This window comes from Panulirus ornatus, chromosome 14 (genome assembly GCF_036320965.1).
Source record: "Panulirus ornatus isolate Po-2019 chromosome 14, ASM3632096v1, whole genome shotgun sequence".
Taxonomy (NCBI): domain Eukaryota; kingdom Metazoa; phylum Arthropoda; class Malacostraca; order Decapoda; family Palinuridae; genus Panulirus; species Panulirus ornatus.
This window is the reverse complement of record NC_092237.1, coordinates 9587045-9600082: the sequence shown is the minus strand read 5'-3', so window position 1 is coordinate 9600082 and position 13038 is coordinate 9587045.

Below are 13038 nucleotides of genomic sequence, written 5' to 3'. Positions count from 1 at the left end.
CGCCTGTGGGGAGGTGAGCGGTGTGAGGAGGGGATGGTTGTGTCTGTCAAGACTCGTAACGGTTCTGGTTCCTGACAACACAAGGGCAACAGTCCGGTGCATTTTTCCATAAACCGTCCCAGCTTCTCTGAAAGGCTCGGGAGGGATTCCGTCTGCGATAGAAATATATATGATTATTCGATTTCTTGAGGTGCTTGTTTGAAGACGAATGGTGCCTAGTGGCACACACTGGCCGGGGGGAAAAGGGGGGGCGGTGGGAACGTAGTCGCTGGAGGTGGGGGTAGAGGGCGTAGCCGCTGGCCAGGGTAGGAGGTGGGTGAGTGTGTCGGGGGATAAGGGGGAGGTGAGGAGGGAGGGATTTAGGTGGGGCGGGGTGCCACCCCTGGTAGTGGCCATGTTGGGTGTGGTGAAGGACCTGTGGGGCGCTACTGGGGTTCCTACTTCCCCATTATGCCAGTCCAGCAGGGCCCTCTACCCCTGGAGGAAAGGAGAGAGGAGGGAAGATGTTCAGTCATGACGAGGAAAGCCAGGTGGGCCGGGAACTTAAGGGGAACGACTGACATTTATCGCCACTTTACTTAGGAACTGAACAGCCATATTATGTTGTAATGGAACGCTTGAACGAATGATAATGAAGTGTTCGGGCGTAGTAAAACGAGGCAGGTGAGATGATTATATGTGTCTGGTAATACCCGTAGGGTCATGGCGGATGTGAACAATAACCCCCCGTAGCATAGTTCATGGGTTGTCATGGGTCCGTCTCTTGCATACGCAAACATTGTGATCCATTGGACTCCAGTATGATGGCTCACATGGTCCGTTATTCCCATATTTGACGTTGTTATTGTTTATGTACTGGTTTGTGTCTGAAGGAAGAGGAACAGAGTGGTGGATCCACTTCGTGAGATCTGTGGTGCAGGAGGCACAGACTGGTGGACCAGTTTCGTGAGAGATCTGTGGTGGTGCCGCTTCAGCCTCTTGAAGAAGCGGCACCACCACAGATCTCTCACGAAACTGGTCCACCAGTCTGTTCCTCCTGCACCACAGATCTCACGAAGTGGATCCACCACTCTGTTCCTCTTCCTTCAGACACAAACCAGTACATAAACAATAACAACGTCAAATATGGGAATAACGGACCATGTGAGCCATCATACTGGAGTCCAATGGATCACAATGTTAATCGACTCACCTGAGGCCTCAGAGAACAGGCCAAATGAGGGGGTGTGTGTTTGTGGTCGTGGTGACGTCTGTTTAATGACGTTGATGACTAGGTTGGTGGCGCTGTGGCGAGTCAGGGGAACTGTGGGGAGTGTTGAGGACACTGAGGGTGTCGTGGTGATTGTGAGGGCCTTGTGGTGATAATGTGTGGACTTAGTGGTGATGGATGTGTTAGCAGCAGTGACTTCTTTTTGGGGACGTGTTGAGTAGTACTTGAGCATAAGGATGAGTGTGAGTGATGGTTAGTGTACACGTGGGTATGATGACCCTGTGGGCGAGAACATGACCTCTCACGATGTAGAGGGAAGGCGGTGTAAGGCGTATGGTAATTTTAGCGGGCGTTGTGGTAAGTGCTTCTCCTGTTGCACAATCCAGACCACTCCCTTGCGATCGGGCTCCACTCCTCCGGCGCACGGAGAGTGCACACGGTCACACAAGCCACTGGCTCGGTACGCACGCGCGCGCTCGCCCTCCCTTCCTCCTCTCTTATCCCAGAGTGTGTCCTCCTGTATGGCTGTGGTGGTGGTAGGAGGCTGCAACTCATGAGCCTGGTACGTTGGAGTAGTTCATGAGAAGTACAGATAACGGAGACATGGTAGTCCATGATGTGGTTCATCTGCTGGGGAACATAAAGGCGTATACATTGATCCATTATCTTGTTTGAGGCTGAGACATGGAGAGTAAAGTAGAACGCATGTCTAACACCACCGCTCGCTCCCTCCTCCACAAAAGCCAGCAGGGAAAAATGTCGAGAAGGAATGCCACATTATATTCGTAAAGTGTACTGCCTTGGAAGTTTTGCAGGAAAGTGGAAACGGGAAATGTCCCTATTTAACACCGTTACAACTGCGAGAATCTAGCGGAAGGAGGCTCACTTGTGGCCATAAAGAATTAGATATCATAACATTGATATATGTTTTTTTAACGTAACTTTTTCCCCCCAAACATGGCGAAAACTACTCAGATTGTCTTCTGAGATTAGCACTAAGTTTGGTATATTGTTACCTCGCATTGAGACACTGGAGTATATAATCTCAATTATGTTTCCCAAGAAATTGATCAACGTGTGGTCGATTATCATGTTACCCCATGTGGTCAATTAGCTCGGTTTCCCTTGCCAGTCACCAGTTAAGAAAGCCCAGTCAAAACTATGTTTGTTGTAAGTCCACCACAGTCATTGCTCTCGTGCTCCTGTCCTGGGAACTGCAGTGTATAGGGTCGTTGTGTTGACTTATGAGGGACGGGGCTCTGGCCATGTGGGCCTCATGATGATGATGATGATGATAATATAGGGTCGTTGTGTTGACTTATAAGGGACGGAGCTCTGGCCATGTGGGCCTCATGATGATGATGATGATAATATAGGGTCGTTGTGTTGACTTATGAGGGACGGAGCTCTGGCCATGTGGGCCTCATGATGATGATGATGATGATATAGACGTGTTGGTTGTTGAGTACATGGGCGAGATAATGACTCTATGGAGGCGATATGATGGCAAGCCAAGAGTTCGGGGCCCTAACGACAACTGTCTCTCTCTCTCTTTCTCTCTCTCCACCCCTGATAACGGCAGCTGTCTGACCCACGGTGCCAGCAGCGACGGACTTCTTGAGCTCAGAGAGAGAGAGAGAGAGAGAGAGAGAGAGAGAGAGAGAGAGAGAGAGAGAGAGAGAGAGAGAGAGAGAGATTAAAGAAAAAGTTGTCCTGAACTCGATACAGAGACGGTAACAGCAGCAGCTGTCTTAACACAGACTGGGTTGCCAGATCAACACTCACCCGAACCGAGTGCAGGCGGGAGGAAGGGAGGGACACGTGACACGGGAGGGGGGAAAGTCGACTTAGTCGGAAATGTTTGTACCTCAAGACCAATGGTTCGTTGTGTCCGTCCGAGCGAGTAGCAGACCAGTCCAGTCCCCCTCGGGGTCCGCCATCCCTCCCTCACCACACCAGACCCAACCCAACCCAACCCAACCCAACCCCCCCAGCCTCCACCTTATCTTGCTAGTGGCCTTAGGAACTTGGGAAATAGGTATGCAAGAAACGCAGGCGAATTATTCCAGTGCATATTCAGTTATGTGGTCTTATATCTTTATGTATGTATGTATGTATATCTATCCATCTGTCTATCTATCTATCTATATATATATATATATATATATATATATATATATATATATATATATATATATATATATATATACACGTTTGTGTGTGTGTGTGTGTGTGTGTGTGTGTTTATCAGCAATCAAAGTTTTGTCATTGGTTTTATTCCCTTCATCTGCTCCTCTGATACAGCGGAAGGAATGCTTGACATCTTTGTGCCCATCGTAGCACTTTACAACGAGTATATGACTTCGTTTCTTCGTATGACCTCTTGTTGACCTTTCTTTGTGTCTCCTAAGGCACTTCATTCTGGACATTGTCAGTTGATCTGGGAAATCTGCAAAATCGTCTGTTCCTCTCTTCATTCATCCATAGTTAACAGGTTTATAGCTCGTAATCTCTCCCTGTAAACTCAACTCTCCCATTTCTGATAGCATCTTTACTGCCCTCCTCTGAGTCGTCTTTATTCGCTCTTTTACCTTCGTTTAAGTGTGGTGGCCAGACTTGGGACGTGGAGCCGTATTTCAATGTGTGTCTATCTGTCTCTCTCTGTCTGTCTGTCTGTTCTGTCTGTCTGTCTGTCTGTCTGTCTGTCTGTCTGTTCGATATATGAAAGAATTACCGAAACACAAGCAGACACGCAGGTCGTAAATAACTAGGGGGATCACCCGCCACTCCTGCATTCACCTCCTCCTCCTCCTCCTCCTCCTCCTCGTCCTCCTCGTCTTGCCACCCTCCCACATTGCTTTCTCCTGCGGGAAGGCTGCTCGCGTACCCCATGCACGTCCAGGACGCCTCAGCCCCGGATCCTGCACTAAGGGATTGGGTTTCCCACGCTGATCGTCACTGGCACAGGTCAGGTGAGGGAATCCTTCTACCTCTCCTCTCTCAGCCCCACGAGGGAAGGTCTCAGTGGCCGAGATGGAACAGGTAGGAAGGTCTAACGATCGCAAGAGACGGGACAGGATCAAGGTCTGCGAATGCGATAAGATAGGAATGGAAAAAAAAAAGAACATAGGTGCTCCCTGTTGGAGTCATTCCTGAAATACGTTGGCCCAAGAGAGAGAGAGAGAGAGAGAGAGAGAGAGAGAGAGACGAGACGAGATGTGGCCACACGAGACCAGAGAGGAATGCGAGGTCACAGCTCTACACACCAACCTCCAGATATGCAAATGACGCGAGAACAAAAACAAGATACACTAGGCACTCACTAAACACGCGGCGGCGAATAAGCTAGACCAGAACTCTGGTACGACCGGACAACTGTGAGCCAGCGATAAAACCATCATACAAACCCGAGCCAGGCATTCTCTCCCCCAACCGTCTGTGCTTATTGTTTGAGAAAACGAAGATTCCTCTGGCTTGGATATACACCAGGAAGAAACACACACACACACACACACACACACACACACACAAAGAGACGTATTCTAATGCACTGGTGCATTATTCAACCAGTAGGAGTCTGTCCTATACTCAAGTCTTGTAAGTCAAGAGTCCTGTTTTTTTTCTTTACCGATCAGGTCAACATTGTGGGATCCCACACCCTCGAAGCATTTCACCGTCCACAACCACTGGATCCAACACCATCCAGTGCGAAGTGTCTCTCTTAATGTCATCATAGACGACCATCAACGCCGAGCAGCTCTTTCTAAAGCCATAAAATGCTCATGTACAGCGCGGCGAAGATGTCTTCCACGTATCGCAAAACACAAAGGGATCCTGTTCCTTTTTAGGTCGTTGGATTCCCGTAGAAGGGGGAACGTCCCCGCGCTGCGCCACCTTCGCGTACGTCACCGCTCACAAAAAGCACCGTGGGCCCCTCCCACACCCTTACGACGAAACGCACCCGGAAGCCTGAGCGTGCGCGTGTGGTATCGGGGGAAACCCGAGCAGGGCGGAGGGTAGGGAACGCCAGGAGCCGTCGCAGATCATTGTGACACTCAGCGGAGGGTGAGCGAGCACGGTGTGGAGGAGAGAGAGAGAGAGAGAGAGAGAGAGAGAGAGAGAGAGAGAGAGAGAGAGAGAGAGACGATGACGGTGTTGATGGAAGTGCTGGTGATACCTGAAGATGGTGGCGGGGTACAGCACTGGATGGTTGATGGGGACGCTGACGGGGAGGACAAGGGATGATTGCGGGAGGTACACCCGATACTACAAGGAGGAGCGGAGGGTGAGGGTATGACTCACCTCACGCCACAGGACGGGAAGGAGAGAGGGCAGAGGGAAGGTTCGTCGAGTGGAAAGAAGAAAGACCACACAGTCCAGGGAAACACGAAGTGTCTGGATGGTGTGACTCTATATATATCCTCCCTGCACACCGCCTCCTGATGCTTTGTTAAGGCTTCCTCATCATCAAATTAACCAGGGGTCATGGAGCTCCCTCACTGTCTCGGGCGCAGGGGTGCGGGCTTTGACGCAGCGGCTGGCATGCCGTCGCTACCTGGATCCCCGCAATGGAGCAAAATGAATCAGGAAGCTGTCGCTGCTCGTGTCCTTGGTTCTGTCGACAGGTTGAGACCCAACCTCGTCTAGGGAAGTCTGGAGATTTGCTCCAAAAGCTAAAAGGTTCTTCAAAACAACTGGAACAAAAACATGTCTCCAGGTTCCTGACCTGTCGAGCTCTTCTGGGATTCCCTCTCGCGCTCACGGCCGCCTTGGTCTGCCGCGCTCTTGGGAAGGCATGTTTCGGTCAAGGTAAAGATCCACCTGACTGATCATCCAGTGCCGTGCGGTGTCTCGATCTCCGGTGTGCTCCGGCTCCGCCTCGTCTGTGGGGCAGAGATTGTCTTTCGGTCTCGCGGCATGGATGGCGTTTGGGAGTCCTCTTGTTAATGACGCTATTAACTTCGTAATGACTTACAGGATGTTGCTAGATCTCCCGCACGACAAGGTGTGGAGGCAGTGTAGACCCCCCTTTTAAGTCTCGTCTTATTCCACTGCTGAGCATGGAGTAACCCCAGTGGTAAGGTGAGGTTATGTTATTTGGTGAGAGGGGGAAAAGATGGTCGTCTCAGGCTTCGTCGTCACCGAGTCTCACCATCACTTCGATGTATTTACTTTACAAAGGTTGGTGTTTATAACGCAGGGGGAAGGGGGGATAATGGGTGGTGCCCCGAGTTGAACAGCATCTGGGAATTGATAGTCTGAACTCGAGGTCAAGATAAGAGCAATGCTGTCGTTTGTGCGTGGATAGGATGAGATGATTTTGCACCTGGAGGGACTGAGGTAAGATCCACTTTACTCTTACACGATGGAGTCCTTGGAATCGCGTAAGATGTCGTCGTCCACCAACCCTATATGATTTGATCCTTGGAGTAAAGTCATATCCTCTCTGGTGAAACAGTTCGTGGTGAGGACGAGCGGGAGATCTCCCTCTTAATGTCCCTGTACCAGGAACGGGTCGACGGTGAAGTGGAGGGACGGCAAATCACCACCACCCGCGGATGACACCGATCTTACCATACGACGGAAAGAGAGGGGAGGGAGCGCTGTCCATCTCCCCTAACGTGTTCAGAGCCTCACCTTGTGCAGACGAGGTTACCAGTGCCGAGCCTGTGCCACACAACTCACTCTGGAGGCCTCCTGAACCAGGCCAGACCACAACAAGAGTGGCGGGTGTCTCGTCTGGATTTTCCTCCGGCGATTACAACTGGTGGCGAAGACGTGTTGCCAACCGCAGATCTGATGTCGCCTTCGTGTTCAGGAGATCAGAGAGAGAGAGAGAGAGAGAGAGAGAGAGAGAGAGAGAGAGAGAGAGAGAGAATCAAGGATAGTAATCTGAATATTGTTGATTACCACAAACGAAGATTAATAAAAAAAAAAAGGAGGAGGGGAAAAAGTTCAGTTGGATAATTACAGTGTAGAGAGTCCAACTGGCCTAAGAGTTGATCTTTATCACAGGATTTACAAGTTCATGTTGTCAGTTGGTTTATATCATTAGCTAACAGGAAATTTGTGTAGCGTGGAGGAAAAAAAGAGGAGAGGACGGGAGGGGGATATTAAAAAAAAAGATGATGTAGATTAGATACGACGAGGCAAGTGTTCTGTAAATTTTGTGGCTGTGGTGAGGTATAGTTCTGTAAATACTGTGGATGTGGTGTGGTACAGTGCTGTAAATTTTGTTGTGGTAGGGTATAGTTCTGTAAATATTGTGGCTGTGGTGAGGTATAGTTCTGTGAATATTGTGGATGTGGTGGAGTATAGTTCTGTAAATACTGTGGATGTGGTGTGGTACAATGCTGTAAATTTTGTTGTGGTAGGGTATAGTTCTGTAAATATTGTGGCTGTGGTGAGGTATAGTTCTTTAAATATTGTGGATGTGGTAGGGTATAGTTCTGTAAATACTGTGGCTGTGGTGGGGTATAGTTCTGTAAATACTGTGGATGTGGTGGGGTATAGTTCTGTAAATATTGTGGATGTGGTGGGGTATAGTTCTGTAAATTTTGTTGTGGTAGGGTATAGTTCTGTAAATATTGTGGCTGTGGTGAGGTATAGTTCTGTAAATATTGTGGATGTGGTGGGTAATAGTTCTGTAAATATTGTGGATGTGGTAGGGTATAGTTCTGTAAATATTGTGGATGTGGTGAGGTATAGTTCTGTAAATATTGTGGATGTGGTAGGGTATAGTTCTGTAAATATTGTGGATGTGGTGGGGTATAGTTCTGTAAATATTGTGGATTTGGTGGGGTATAGTGCTGTAAATATTGCGGATTTGGTGGGGTATAGTTCTGTAAATATTGTAGCTGTGATAGGGTATAGTTCTGTAAATGTTGTGGATGTGGTGGAGTATAGTTCTGTAAATATTGTGGATGTGGTGGGGTATAGTTCTGTAAATATTGTGGCTGTGGTGGGGTATAGTGCTGTAAATACTGTGGATGTGGTGTGGTACAATGCTGTAAATTTTGTTGTGGTAGGGTATAGTTCTGTAAATATTGTGGATGTGGTGAGGTATAGCTCTGTAAATATTGTGGATGTGGTGGGGTATAGTGCTGTAAATATTGTGGATGTGGTGGGGTATAGTTCTGTAAATATTATGGCTTTGGTGGGGGTATAGTTCTGTAAATGTTGTGGATGTGGTGGAGTATAGCTCTGTAAATATTGTGGATGTGGTGGGGTATAGTTCTGTAAAAATTGTGGCTGTGGTTGTGGAATTATGGTGAGACGAGGCGTATTGTGTGGCTATGGTGACGGAAGTGAATATTTGGGATGTGGTAATTCTGCGCAGATTTGGATGTGGTTGCTCAAGCAGTGTTGCGATTATGTTAGGACAGGCAGCAGCATAGCTGTGGTATGAGAAGTAGTATCATAGCTGTGGTAGAATATGGGTAGCAGTATCATAGCTGTGTTAATGTGGGTAATATCATAGCTGTGGTAGAATGGATAGCAGTATCATAGCTGTGGTATAATGGGTAGCAGTATCATAGCTGTGTTAGTGTGGGTAATACCATAGCTGTGGTAGAATATGGGTAGCAGTATCATAGCTGTGTTAGAATGGGTAGCAGTATCATAGCTGTGGTAGTAAGGGTGACAGTATAGCTGTGGTAGCAGGTGGTGACATCATGACTGTGGTAGTTAGGGGTAACGTTAGCTGTGGTAGCATAACCACAGCTTCGGTGGCAGGAACAGCTATGAAAAATCGTTCAGTAAGATTTCGATATATCAAACGTGTCCCGCCTCATTAGCGTGGGCAGCCAATCTTAATGAGGTGTGTCACTAATTATTTCCAGTCTGTGAATCATTGATTATTTCCAATCTGTGAATCATTCATTATTTCCAATCTGTGAATCAATTACGTCCAATCGGTGAATCATTCATTATTTCCAATCTGTGAAATCGACGTAGTGACGTTTTGAGGTGGTGGGTGCACTGCGGTGGTGGTGGGATCAGATGATGTGGTACAGTAATGACTACATTTGTGAAGAGAAAAAAGAGATGAATGAATGTGAGGCCTCTAAAAGGGAAGGTAGTTCATGACATCGTTAACGAGCTTTTATGCCGTCCAGATGACCACAACGCGTGCATGTGTCTGTGTGTATCTGTGTGTGTGTGTGTGTGTGTGTGTGTGTGTGTCTGTGTGTGCGTGATTTTCGTTCTTCTCCTTGTGTGGGAGGGGATGTGTGTGTGTGTGTGTGTGTGTTTGTGTGTGTGTGTGTGTGTGTGTGTGTGTGTGTGTAATTTTCGTTCTTCTCCTTGTGTGGAAGGGAATGTGTAAGTCTGTGTGTATGTGTGTGTGTGTGTGTGTGTGTGTGTGTGTGTGTGTGTGTGCTTCTATCTAGGCGCTTTCCCACTCATGGTTTATGGTCATAACGTGTGCTGGCTGCTGGCCACCTTATGGAGACGTTTCTGGTGACAGGGTCATCATAACGTTGGGTTGAAGGAACTCGCCAAGACTTGTTGGAGAAGGTTAGGTACCCCTGTTTGGCTGGAGTGTGTGTGTGTGTGTGTGTGTGTGCCGACGGCAGTGGGTGGGTGGGTGGGTGTGGGATGTTGGAGGAGGAGGATTCAGGGGGTGTGTTGGTAGGAGCCTGTGCCGTAACCTGCTCTGTGTTCGTGGTCGTGTGTGTGTGTGTGTGTGTGTGTGTGTGTGTGTGTGTGTGTGTGTGTGTGTGCTTGTGTGGTATTGTATGTCTTCATTTTGTTTTTGTTCTTTATGTGTTCGCATGTAGTTCTTTGTTTATGGGTGAGTCTCTGGTATGTGTGTGTTTGTGTGTGTGTGTGTGTGTGTATGTGCCTTTGCATGATTTTCTTGCTTCTCTTTGTGTGGGAGATCTGCGTGTGTATGTGTGTGTGTGTCTTTGCATGATTTTCTTGCTTCTCTTTGTGAGGGAGATGTGTGTGTGTGTGTGTGTGTGTGTGTGTGTGTGTGTTAACACCTACTAACTTACCCACACATTAAGTGTGAGGCCTCAGACCTCACCCCTGCGCCTCACCTTCCTCTCCTCCAGGTTTTGTTTATCTCCCGCTGCTGACAACATTTGCCTGCCCTCCCACTCTGCTCCTTCCACATTCCCACAACCGCGCCACCGTAAAAAGTGGTCCCGCGCGGATCTTCCTCGCTCCTCTTCCGCTGTTTTCCCGGCCCATGTCTCACCCCCTCCCTCCCTAGTTGATTAACGCCTCAACCTCAGTGACCTGGGTCAGCATAAACGTAGTCGTGACCTCAGGGGGATATTAAAGGTCATCATCATGATCATGTTCTCACTCATTTTCTCTCATCTGGGTAGATGATGAGCCCTCCCTTCTCTCTGTGATGCATCGTCTTTCATTGTCCTTCTCGTCACTTTGCGCAGCTTTCCTGCAAGACTTAACGTCGCTCCCTGGAGTGGGAAGACCCACCTGACGATGCGTCACGCCGCTGTGTGTGTCCATCTCCCGCTCTGTATATCTTTTCAGACATTATCCTCTGTTTGATGGTGATGATGATGTCTAACTATGATATGGTATACCTCACACCCACCACTAGCGCGTTATTTGTCGGTGATTAACCTGACATTATCATGCCACCTTCCATATCCTTTTAACCTGATGGTTCCATCGGGTTACATCCCTCCGTCGACATTACTGCGTCATCATCTTCCAAATCCTTTTCTTTTTTTTTTTGAGCATCGTTGGTTCCATCAAGTTACCTGCTCCCGACGTGCGAATAGTAGCCCGCCTCTAGTTTGGCCTCAGTTCCCCATCGTAGTCATATCTTCAAGTGTAGTTTCGTGAGCAGTACATTAGCCTGACGAACTGTCCCAGCTTGTCTAGATCGTGTTGTACCTCACTCCACCGTCCAGTGATCCATTCACGAGCGTGGCGTCTTCCACGAAGAAATGACGGGAGGTCGTAACGCTGAACCCTGGCGGACTCCTTCATCTATCACTCTGGCCAAATTTGACGAGGTGGCTGTGACCAGAGTCTTCTGCTCCTGTGCCCAGTAAAATGTTCGGTCCATCTACGGAGCCTTAACCTTACAAGCAACCTGGAACTCTTAACTTGTATGTTGATTCCATTCTGAGGCACTGCATCAAAGGCTTTCGCTTGTGTGTCTGTGTCTCTCTCTTTGCCCGTGTGCCTATCTGTGTGCTATCAGTAACATAGAGTGCATCGTGCGTCTGACAGTGTGGTTATGGGCCGCTTTGGGGGCTACCAGACGCCCCCTCATCTCGTTGATAACGTCGTACGGCATGGCGGAAGGGAGCATAGTCTGCAGGGCACTTTTTATATACCTTTCCCCCATCATTTTTTTTTCTTTTAATGCTTCCGCTCAGGCAAAAATAAACATTGGATCTCATTATCTTTAAATCTTCTCGTGTGTTGTGGGGAAGTTCGTAGAACAGAAACACCGCTGGATTGGAGTATTACATTCAAAAGGAGACAATAACATTGAGAACATGGCAGAACTTAAACGGGAATTTGGGTACGAAAAAGGAAACAGTTTCTGCAGCATTAGTATTGGTAATAGTAGTAGTGTTGGTGATAGGTTCTTGAGTGATAAGTAAAGGTTATAATTCAGGATATATATATATATATATATATATATATATATATATATATATATATATATATATATATATATATATATATCAGCAGTTTTTTTGTTATCCTACAGACAGTCGTAACCCTTGGAATAATGGCAGGAGCATTAATGGTAGAAATAGTAATAGTAATCAGAGCAGCGATAGTTGAAATACTACTACAACGAGTTGTGATAGACAAGAACGCTTAGTACGAACGATGATAATAGTAGTAGTACTAGCACAGTATTGGTTGTAGCTATGATACTGATGATACTAGGAAGAAAATAGCGGTAGTTATAGTAGCAGTAGTAGTAGTAGCAGAAGTAGTAGTAGTAGTAGCAGTAGTAGTAGTAGTAGTAGTAGTAGCAGAAGTAGTAGTAGTAGTAGCAGTAGTAGTAGTAGTAGTAGTAGTAGCAGTAGTAGTAGCAGTAGTAGTAGTAGCAGTAGTAGTAGTAGTAGTAGTAGTAGTAGTAGTAGTAGTAGTAGTAGTAGTAGTAGTAGTCCCGATTGTTGTTGATGTGTAACATGCGCTCCCAGCTGTGGTATGGACTGGTCTCGTAAGATCACGTCGCAAGTCCAGTCAGTGACTCTTACGTCAGTAGTTCCTCTTAGATCAACAGTTACAAAAAGAGTTAGTGAAGAAGGATCTTTTGTGCAGAGTACCAGCTGCTGTGTTGATGTGTCGCCGTGCACTCCGGTAGGACCAGTGTTATGTTGACACTGTCCTCCGTTACTGCTCCGAGAGATGGTAAGTCATAATATATTTCGTTTATAATTACGCCTAGACCAATTAATTTCTCGAGAAGGGGTCTTGGTGTGACACAGGACCCTTTTTTCCTCAAAGCTCCTGCTGCCCAAGGATGCGCTACTTCCAGTGGCAGGGGAATGTAGACTCCCGTGGCGTGAGAGTTCTTCAGCGAGACTGGACTCCCAGTTGACCCACTGCTTCGCCAACGGTGGCTCGCGATGCAGCTTTGAGCAGCCGCCATCCAGCCAGGAACAGTCTCTTTGTTTTGTGTTTGGTTTTCCCCAATGACGTCGCGTTTCCTCACTCAAGCTTTCTGTCTTCCTTTCCTGACGTAATCAACCGCTGTTATGGTGCGATATTGCTTGAGAGAGAGAGAGAGAGAGAGAGAGAGAGAGAGAGAGAGAGAGAGAGAGAGAGAGAGAGAGAGAGAGAGAGAGAGAGAGAGAGACATACGGGTGTTGAAT